We start from the raw sequence: 12162 nt of genomic DNA, 5'->3' as shown, positions 1-12162 counted from the left end.
ATAGTATACAATTCATATTTTTAAATGTAAACAATCTATATTCAACTTAAAAATCTGATTTTCCTCGTACAGCTTATGTCACAAATGTCCAAAATTAGTTTTAAATTTATTCATAAAATATCCAATAGAAAAGTAAGTAGGTGCTTCAGTGGTTTAAAAAATGGGATATTATTCAGTTTTGGTCTCAATTTTTTTATTAAACTGTAATAAGTTTTACATACATTATTGACGTCCAATATGTACATGAACAAAATTTTAGATATAAAAAATGCACAATTTCTATAAATAATATAGCATACAGACATGTTTCTTCTTTTTTTAGTACTTGAAACAAAATTAAACTCATTTGGTTCTGCAAACCAAAGTCAAGCTACCTAGATTTCCTTATAGGCTATTGATTATATATAAAAAAAAACAGAGTTAAAAGGAACTATGGCGTTCAAGCAATTTTATCGCATGAATCGTTCAAGGGGTCATTTTAGATGAAAAATCCGCGGAGTGCTATTAAATTAGAGGGTGAAAATTGGAAATAGGGGTAAAAATGCACCCCTTTCAGTTTTTTAATTGTAGCTCGAAAACGAAGCAAAATTTCGCTATAGTTCATAGGAAAAATTATTTAGAGAATTGAATTTCCCATAGAAAACGCTTATTTAAAATTTTTTCCAATTTTTTTTTTTTAGTAGAAGTAAGCAAAGAAAATTGCTGTACAAAAAACTAGATGAGATTCCCTTCAAAATGATGCGTTTTCAAAAGATTTTGGACTAATATTGACTGAGTTATAACCGGTCAAACTTAAATAATTTTAAGATTCTCGTCGTTTTTAACATAAATTAGAGACAAACAAGTAAAAAAAAATAAAAAAATCTTATTTTTTGCTTTTTTAAAATTGTTTATTAACGATTTTTTTCCATACAATTTTTTTTTGTAAATTTTTTAAATAAGCCATTTCGATAAAAAATTCAATCCTCAACAAAATTTTCCCCGTGAACTATACCGAAATTTGGTTCGTTTTCCTGCTATATTTAAAACACTGCAAAAGTGCATTTTCATCCCTATCATCAATTTCAACCCTCTAATTTAATAGCACCTCGCAGTTTTTTCATTTTTAATGATCCTTCGAATAAGTCATGTTATGAAAATCCTTGAACGAATTCTTCCTATTTTGCAAAAAATGAGAATTAAAACGTTTGAGCGGCCATATATATCAGTCAATTCTCATCCAAAATTACTGTATAACCTGTTTTTTTGAAGGAAATTTTATCTACTTTTTTTATGAAACAATGCCTATACCTAACTTTACTCAAAAAAAAACTAGAGGCAAAAAAAGCAAAAAAAAATAAAAAATCGAATTTTTTGCTTTTTTTCAAATTGTTTATTAACGATTCTTTGCATACAATTTCCCTTTCAAATTTTTTAAATAAGCCATTTCGATGGAAAATTCAATTCTATAAATAATTTTTCCTATGAACTATAACGAAATTTTGCTTCGTTTTCGAGATACAATTTCCACCCCTATCTCCAATTTCCACCCTCTAACTTAATAGCACTCCGCGGTTTTTTCATCTAAAATGACCATTTGAACGATTCATGTAATAAAATATCTTGAACGTTCCTTTTAAAATCCGATAATCAATAGCCTATTAAAGCACCTTGCACACAAAGTAGTAGGTCTGCAAAACGTTTTAGCTTTATCTGAATGGGAAGAAGATTTCAATGAATATTTTCTAAGCCTTCATCGAGAAATTTTCAGTTTTTTTGACAAATTAAATCATTTCAAGTTTTTCAAGCTTTGGACTTTCCAGTAACATCAATTATAAGTTGTGAACATGATTTTATGTTTCTTAACTAAATGCTGCTTAACGTTCCCTTTGACTTTGGCTCTGTAGTCACAGCCTTCGATGGCACAAGCGAACTGTTTGGGTTTTCCACATTCGTATTTCTGGTGTTGCAGAAGACCTCGTTTGAATTTGTACGCTCGATTACAAGAGCTGCAGGAGTACAACTTAGAGAAACCTACAAAGGAAATATGAAGTTACATAATTCTCGTGGTTTTTGGATGATTACAAAGAAACCAGCACCATGTTTGCGTTGTTTAATTCTTATAGTTTTTAATTTGGCACGTTATTATTGAAGGAAACGATTTCCTATAAAATTCTTCGCAAAATGCGCATTGTGTAGTTTTTGAAATACTAATAATTTAAGAATCATACTGTATAACCAAAGACCTCAACTATTTTATTTTACTTTCAATTTTATGTAAGTAGATCTTCGATTTCAGATAGTTTGGGATGCATTTAGGTAATTAATTATTAAATCCATCACTTAGATTCCAAAAACATTATTTGTTGAAATAAATAAATTATTAGAAAATTCAAACAAACACGCTTTCAATATTTTATTTTTTTATATAAACTTCACTACTTCTGACAATTACACTTACTAGAGTCTAATACGATAACAAAACTTTATTTCCCAATTGTAGATGGTGATAATCTAATGATGTACAGGCTTTCCCACTGAAAATTGTAACCCCAGTATCCTTTCTGTTTCTTCTATTAGGAAAAGTAGCTCCCCATAAAAGTAGTATGGTCCTTTGAGAGCCTCGAAAAAAATTATATCAAGGGGTGCTGTTGTGAAACAAATTTATTAAGAAACTTTCTTTGCTCGAGGCGATCATTTTCGATGAGAAGTCCGTACAAAAAATTTGATTTAGTCAAACACCATATTATGTCGTAGTAGACAGTGTCTCTTCAGATTTGACTTAATGTGAGACTTGTATTCGCAATGCTTGTAGGGGCAAATGTTCGTAGGCGGTTTTCCACAGTATCTTAGTTGGTGGTAATATAAAGAGTTTTCCTTCATGTATACCTTATTACATCGGGTACAAATAAACTTTGCTGAAAAACAAAATATGTTAGATTGCTCGGTTTTCAGGAATTGCGAGAAATCTATTAATTAAAATAAATATATTAAAACTTGGTAGGGTCTAATTTTGTTAATGTTTCGGAATGTTGCTACACTCTTGACTTTTCTGGAATATTGCAGAATATAATATTTATAATATTTATTTAGTTAATAAGAAATTTAAAAATTTCAGAAAAGTGTGTAACAATATTCCTAAATGTACCCAAAAAATACTACAAACAAATATTTTAAACAATACCTGTCAGTTGTAGTAATATGGCACTCCCAAAAAAAAAATGTAAAAAACTTATGCCTCAAAATATCGTTCTACATTTCTGCTGCCGAATGAAATGTGTTCATTGTATTTATATATTTTTATTTAGTACAATAATAATTCGAAAATAGTTACAAATATATTAGATATGGATTTGACTGAATTTTAATAAAACAGAGAAGGTTAAAGGTACTGTATACTTCAAACCATTATAACACGACGTGTATATGTAATGTTGAATAATTTAAATTCCTTATTTATTGGGAATTTTGTCAAAACTTAATGAAATAAACCTTTCTGCTAAGAGAACTTGGAGGTTCTGCAAAAAAAATAGATCCGAATATTAAAAGAGACCGCGATTTTTTTGTTGAATGGCGAAAGAAGTATTTGCAATTATTCCAATGGGTTATTTCATCAATTTTTACACACAGTACCACAGATAAATAACTTCATAAAGTATGTCAATGTTAGATGAGCAGGAAAAATGTTACAAATAACACATCTTTAAGACAATCTTCGTTTATGTTTCCAATACTCCTCAGGGTGAAGTTTGTAAAGATGTTTTTTAAAATTATAGGGTGTGTAGCTCCTTGTATTGTAAACACATGACCCATAAGTGCAGGTATAACTCCGTTCTACACCACAGTCCCTACGCAGGTGGCAGTATAGCGAGTCTCTTTTTCTGTACTGTTTCCCACACTTTGGGCAACCGATACCTAAAACGTAATTGCGTTGAAAATTTACACTGGTAGTATATTCATGTACCGCACACTCTTAAATGCATTTAGGGTCATTCCGTGTCAACTGACTCAACGGTCCTAGACGACCATCTCCAATGTTCATGAAATTTTGCACAGAAATAGCCCTTGATCCTAAACTAAACTGGGTAAAACATTAGACTCTAATATGCTTTTGTTCACAAGTGTGTTTCCATTAGAAAAACAGGGGCACTTGACGGTTTGTTTATTTTTTAAATTGAAATTCAATTTAAGGCTATGATTAAGCAATCAATTGCCTTTTCAACAAGCTCAACTTCATTGAAATCGGTTTACGTAATCCAGAATTATCTTACTTTTTGTCGTAGGACATAATTTTCACACCCCCTTCCTTTATATTTTAAGGAGCAAAATTTTTCCTACAAAAATTTTGAAGAATGAAAAGGTCTCGAAAACATTAAGTTGTATCTATCGTTCCATTTGATTTTTTAAAAATAAAGCAGTATTTTAAAAAAATTGGAAGTTAAAAATAATTTTATTGAATTAAATTAAATTAAATTCTAGTGGCCATATTAGTCATCAATTTTTTTCCCGAAATCTATAATAGTTTTCGAGATACAGCGGGTCGAAGACTTTAATGGAACACTCGGTATACTTATTTATACCATATTATTCTTAAAGCAAAATTATTTGGAATAATTACCTTTATTTCTACATATAAGTTGTACTGTAAATATTATTTAAATATTACAATAGGTGTAAGTGTATTTACACAATTGTACTTTTTTATTTTAGTTTGTTATTTTACATTTTTTATAAAGATTATTAACATGGGTACTATTTTTAAATTGAATAGTTGAATCAAAATAAAATTTCTTCAGTTTTATAAAGCGTTCTTATATTTGTACAAAATAACTAATATAATAGTAACTGATAACTTATGAAAAACACTTTTGCTAAAAAAGTGTAAAATTTCATAATTCAAGTGTCGTCAGATTGTGGAATTCTACTAAATATATCAGAAACGTTAAACAGTTTGTAAAAGAAACTAAATTAAAAATAAAATCATCAATATTATTGTATATAGTCACATTCCTATAGGATTGTGATGTTTCACAATGTGCCTTTTTAAATTTCCCTTGTGGTAAGTTTTGTACTGACAATAATTGCAAATCATTGAGGGTAGCTTCCCGCAATAGTATCTCTTATGCAGCAATAAGCTTCTCCTAGTTTTATAAATATTTCCACATTTTTCGCATGTATGCACATCTGCAAAACAATAATAGTTAGCACAAAATATCAGGTGTATATAATTTGTTTAATCAAATGTCATTCTTTTTTTAAAAATGTTATTAAACCTATTGGTTTTACCTATTATGCTTTTATTTAAAAACTTACAGAAATAGGAATATTAAAAAAAAAAACAGTAACACAGAAATTTACAGTTTTATTTCATTAAGTCCTTTTTATATTTTCACAATGGCGCATAGCGATATGGCACTTTAAGTTTCCTTTTTGATAGGTTTTGTAAGAGCACAAGCTGCAAACCATAGATGGTGGTTTTCCACAATAATATTTGCGGTGCAGTGCCAAACTTCTTGCAAATTTATACGATTTCCCACAATTTGTACAGAAATAGGTACCTGAAACGCACAAGATAAGGCAATTTGCACACACTTAATCAACTTTAAAATATAACAAGCAGTCATATGAATAAAAGGCTTTTAAGTATTTTGTTTGATGTTTATTACAAAATTAAATGTCATTGTACACACATACAACTTTTTTAAATCTTCCACATAACAGTTCATCCTTTTTCAAACATTTTTTTCAATAATGAAATGAATAGAATCTAAAACTAGTTCGTACAATTTTAACATAACTCAAAAAGATTTTCTTATTACTAGTATAATTTTATAAAAGTAAATATAACTTTTCTAATAAAAACAAGTAAACAAATAGCTATTTTGTGTTGTGGTGTACAACAACGTGTCTCTTCAAATTCCCTTTGTGGTAAGTCTTATATGAACACATGGTGCAGAGCATGGAAGGAGGCTTGCCACAGTAATACTTTCTGTGCAGACTTAAACTGGTATTAGATTTATATCGTTTTCCACAGTCGTTGCATAAGAAAACTTCTAAAAGTTGATTAAAGTCAGTTGCGGAACAGGACAAAAACTTTTAACTTAAACTTAGAAAAAACTATTCTCATTATGTAAAAAAATAATACAAATTACTAAATGAATCACAGGTATTGTAACCACGAGGTACAACTTTATTTAATTGGATTCCGATATCTACTTTGACAGATCAAGTTCCTCAAAACCCCCCGTCGCCTACATCTCACTGTTTTTTCTTCATGTTATCCTTATGGTGTACTGTAATGTGGCATTTTAGATTTCCCTTTTGGTAGGTTCTATAAGAGCAGAATGTGCAAGACATGGATGGAGATTTTCCACAGTAATATCTGCGATGGAGCGACAAACTTGTTGTGGACTTGTACGATTTTCCGCAAGCTGCACACATATAAGTATCTAAAATATACAACATTAAAGAAACATAAAATAAATAAATAGATTTGTATAACGAAAGTGGCTAAAAACTTAAAATTTAAGTAATGTATAGTATAGTTGTTTTTACAGGTTAATTAAATCACACATTTCCTTTGTAAAATTGTATATTTTTGCAAGTAAATTTGAATACTGTGAAATACATAATTTCTAGAAATTACAATTTCATTTCTAAAATATTATATGTATAAAATAATCATACTTTTCAGACTGGGTTGAGTAGTGACGTAACTTAATTTATCCACGCCTTGGACTTATACTATTTAAGTGTATCATATACAAAAATGTTAAAATGGCAAGTAACAATAGACATTATTTACTACAAATGATTCTTTTTAAAACACCTAGAGGTTTATTACATATCAGGAAATATAAATTAAATTGCTATTATGCATCACAAACTGAATACGATAACTTGCCTGCCATAACTTAGATATTCGAAAATATATTATGCTTAATTTTCAGATGACTGGCCAATAGGTATTTTCTTGTAGCTCTGTAGGTACAGTGAGGGAACAAACAAGCGTATGGGGCTAAGATACCACATTCGAACTTCATGTGTCTCCACAAAGACCTCTTGACTTTGTACATTTTACCGCAGGTTTTGCAACAGAATGAACCTACAACATTAAAGTTACTAGAACGCAAACGAAAATTAATTTAAAATTAACAGGAATTTCCTAAATCGCCAATAATTTGTGTGTGACTCGGGTACTAATTTTGTTAATTTATTTACTTCCACAATGACTTCAAATCGTCTAACCTGAAATACTTAGTAGAGGGTTGTACAAAAAATAACGCCAAATGACTTCGAAATATATGTTTATCAAAGTTGGCCTTAAAACGAGAAATTTAACTCGACAAAATAAAATTAAAATTATTACCTAAAATATAAGAGCAATTTTACAATACAGATGATGAAAGAACTGTCAAAACTTTTTATTATTTACATATTTACAATTCATTATTTTCAAGCAAGTAGGTACATGCTAATGTTTAGCTTTCACATGATTAACTAACAAATACTTCCTAGTGGCCCTATAGTTACAGTTGGGATAACCACAGGGATACAGCTTGAGGGTTTCGCACTCCGATTTTATATGCCTCGCCAGTGAACTTTTCAGCTTATATGATTTTTTGCATATATAACACTTATAAGAACCTGAAAATATTTCTGTTATTTTTCCATAATGATTAAGCAAGTAAAACCACTGAAATATTGACACATCAAGCTCGCTATTGAAATAAAAAAAAATGGTTGTACATACCTTAAGTTAGGAAATTAAATTTGACAGTAGAAAGATGTCTATATTTTGTGTAAGTACAAAATTGCGAGGTGTAAATCGAAAAAAATTAAAAATAAAAACAGTAATAGAAAAACAACACTTTTAATGTTTTTATGAGGATAACAAAACAATAATAAATATGAATTGAAAAAATAACCGGAAATATGAATAGTCCAAATAAGTTGTCTTTACTTTTCATTAGACTGTAAGCAATCACATCATCTCACCACGAAATTTAATGTTAATTAATATAATGTGTTGCAAAATTTATTCTAATGTCATTTCAACATTTTCACCCCTAGAATTATGAGTGCTTATATGCCTCTTAAAATTATATTTCAGGTTTGTTTTGTACTCGCAATATTCTAAGGGACATATGAACCTGCATTTCCTCTTGTATCTGCACGAGTATGCCCTGTGAGCGTAGAACGAAAATTTTTTAGAGTAGCTTTTCTTGCACAATCCACATTGGTAGGTTCCTAAAACGTAACAAAAATTAGAAGACAAAAAGCCATCGAAGAAGTTTTTTCTCAGGAGACACAGATACCAGCTTACTTGTAAGGTCAGCCACTTGATTGCAGAGATGGGACATTCTAATCATCAAATTATTTTTAAAATATTTGACCTGTAGTGGCATTTACTGATTTCAAATGCCAAAAATCATCAGTACGATCCATGATTACGTCATTAATTTGCTCATTTGAGTAATGATGGGCATATTGGTCAACTGATATGGTGAAGGATGTGATGGATCAAAATAAATAAATAATAATTCGTATTAACCAACCTATATTGCATAAATATTATAAAAAGACAACGTAACTATTATTTTAGCATTATTATATTTCATTTTGGTAAGCAACATGTTAGTTGTGTAATTTGTGTCAGTTTGTACTTGTTTATTCCTAGGTGTTCGACTAATTTTGGCAGTAGCTATTTTATCGCCCGCATTATCGGACGTTTCACGTATCTTATGGTGGTTTCCTGTACTTCTTATCTAGCGTTCGTTTTTCATGGACAGATGGCACTACAAGGCTTATTCTGAAAAGTATTTTAAGGCCCAAATTCATAGATCACACTAAAGTTCCACTCACACTTATCTCATACTCAACTCATCTTAATCGTTACTTCAATGAGTCATTTAAATCGTACTCAAATTGTCCTCACAAATGAGTGCTAGGTTAGTGATATACTACGTTCCTAATTTACTAATTTTGTGGTTTCATAATATTCTAGCAGTATATTTTACAAATAATTAAGTCCCGGTATTCAATAAAGGATATTCTGTAGGTGAACGCTATATGTATAAATTATAATTAGTTCTAATACATCATAAACGGTTGCTTGTCACTCATTCTACTCTGTATGAAGTATATAGTAGGGAAAATTAACTAAATATGATTATTATTACTTCGGTTATAATGGTTTATATGAGGATTTTTTTACCTGCATAATTAATTAGAACTTTTGATTTTCATTATTTATTATTTATCCGAATATTCCCTTATCTAGTAATTTGTGGTTTGATGCACACTCAAGTTAGTCACTCATTTGCACACATTTCTGAATACCAGAATTGAGAAAGAGATGATGGTAACCTAAGTTGAGTGAAGCATAAGTTTGATGTGAGTAAAAGGTTAGTACAGATTTAGGGAAGTCTCTGAATTTGGGCCTAAATATCAAAAGGCCTTTGTCTTATTAAGTTAAAAATCCATTTTTAACGGATAGTAAAGAAATTTCTAGAGTTTCAAGTTTCGTTGGATATCGAATGCGATTCTCACGTGGATTTTCTACTGGTTGCAAACTTTTTGCGGGTACAATAAGTATTTATAGTGAGTGTGTTTACTCATCCTTCGTAGCAAAGGGAGAATTGGTCTCACATTGTTGTTTGGTGATTCCTGTTTTGGCATTTTTTTTTTGATATTTTTGGAGTTGCGTTAGCAAGTTCCTGGAACCTCTTCTTCTGCTCCGGCGGGAGCATTTACGCCTTTCCTCACCACGTACATCACATTTCATCTAAAGACCGCTGTCATCAAATCACGAGATGCAAAAAGTCTCTAGTTATTGAGAGGTAATACGTTATTTTCCTTCTCATTTATTTTTTTTACCAACACGTGTAGTAATTTTTAATATATTTTCTTTAAAATAAATTCATTTTATGACATACCTGGAAATAAACTGATCGACACAATTTAGGGATACTCGTTCAGTTTTTTAGTTATATAACTTGCATTGTCATTTATTAAAATATAAAATATTGTTATTATTTTGAGTATGTTATCCTTTCTTACTTTGATTGGCTTAAGCTCTTCCTCTTCTTCTTCTACCCTTCTTCTTAGTTGGGCGCCAGCTCATATGCGCATATCTTTTCAATTTAGTTCAAAACTGGTCTGCTAATTTGAAAAGAAGGTCTCTGTTCAATTTTAATACAGTATGAATTTTGTGACCATGAGAAATCTTACCTCAAAGTGAAGTTCTGAGAAAGGCTATTTATTATTATTTTTTAATCTAATCAATGACTTAGGGCAATTGAAATCCATAGAAAACACAAGTTAATTTGACCAGAATTAATAAATTAATCAAAGTGGAATGATTTCAATTTAATTGTATGTTATCAATTACTGTATTTTGTAAAACAACTAGTTAACAAAGCATTTATTTATTAAATTTCAATTCAATTTTTTTTTAATGACTCTTTAGAGATCATACTCAAACCTTATTCTAACTTACCCTATCCTGCGCCAATTCTTATTCTTAATAATAATAATAATAAAGAACAATGATCAAACAACGGTGCATTTATTAATAGTTCTTTGTGAATTTTACCATTAGTTAATTGTCCTAAGGCGCTAGGCTTCGTATTTCAATTGGTCCTGAGGCGCTTTGCGTCCCTCGATTCAAGCTCTTGTTTTGTCAATGTTCCTTGGTTGTAATATGTCTTCTGAGTCAGTGCACTGTACTTCTTCACTGCTGTTAGTGCTGTTCCAGACACTCGACTTCCAAAATGGTGAATTGCGTCGTTTGGCTTATCTTTCTGCTTGGTTTTTCTATAACTGGATGGTATTTTTGAGTTGACTTTAGCTGGGACTTACTTGTTGTGCTTCTTTGTGACTGGAAAATTCAAGAAAATTGTGTAGCCGGCTATTTTCCGTGCTTACACTTCTGTGGAGACGTTTTCTTTTTAATAATTTACTCTTGGATAAATTTCGGCAGCGACCCTACTTTTAATTTCAAATCAACTAAATTTTGTTCTTGTTTTGTATTTCAGGTAACGCAACACTTTTATTTTTCATATATCCACTATGTTTTTTTTCTTTATCACTTATTCTTAATCCTAGTAATGCAAAATTTAAACAATCATAGCGCTTTTTGATTTGAAAGTTTAATTTTTCCGCATTTCTCCAATTTTGCCTCTGGTTTCAAAGATAGAGCGACTTAGAGAAAAATAATGACTTGCATCAACGAAGTTTTTACTGGACAGTAAAACATCCACATTACAAGTAGTATTACATAATTAATATACAAAATTATATACATATACACACTGGATACATGATATAAATCTATTTACATATTATCGTTAAATTTAAAGTAGGTATTGAAACTCGGTTTTGTTTCTTGCACGACTCTGTCCAGGTGCATCCGCAACACGTGCGACTTGAGAGTGAACTTATACTTCGTTTTGAAGGAACATATCCCACACGCAAATCGGGGTAATTTAAAACATTCGTATTTTTGGTGCCTTACGAGAGAATCCCTGTTTTTGTATGTTTTGGAGCAATTTATACAACCGTGACCTAAAACAACATAAATATTAATCAATAATAATAAAGCAAAATCAAGCAATTCGGTACGCAGGGTCCATGAGCGACATTAAAATAAAAAATATATATTTTTCCCCTATGCTCTTTAGAAGTGGGATAAGAACAGTTGAGGAAGTAAATTATCTAGAGCAATTGAGTAAGAACAATTTTTCTGTTGAAGGGAAAATATGTTGTTACTTTTGTTTATTTTGAACAGAAAAATTGCTTCAAAGTTAGTCGCGGTGTCTCTCTTGAACCCTGTGAATGTGAAACAAAATAAATTTGTAGCAAAGTGAAGCTAAAAAATCCACCCAATTTAAACCACTTCCTATAAAATGGATGTAATATTAATATACTTCTTATTGAAGGAATGCATTTGATAGTAAATAATTTTAGTTTCTAAAATTAGTGAAAAAATTATAAACCACAATACATATAAAAATAAGCAGGGTAATTTTTTAACACTAAACAATCTTGAAGTCATTAAGAACAATTTAATATTTGCATATCCAAAAGAGGTTCCATCAATTCATTTTATGTATGGAATGATAATGTACTTTTAATGTGCTCATAATTTATATAAAAAAACCTTTTTACATCATATTAAGT

Source organism: Anoplophora glabripennis, unplaced genomic scaffold, assembly GCF_000390285.2.
Source record: "Anoplophora glabripennis isolate ALB-LARVAE unplaced genomic scaffold, Agla_2.0 scaffold333, whole genome shotgun sequence".
Lineage (NCBI taxonomy): Eukaryota > Metazoa > Arthropoda > Insecta > Coleoptera > Cerambycidae > Anoplophora > Anoplophora glabripennis.
Note: the sequence above shows the minus strand (reverse complement) of the source record.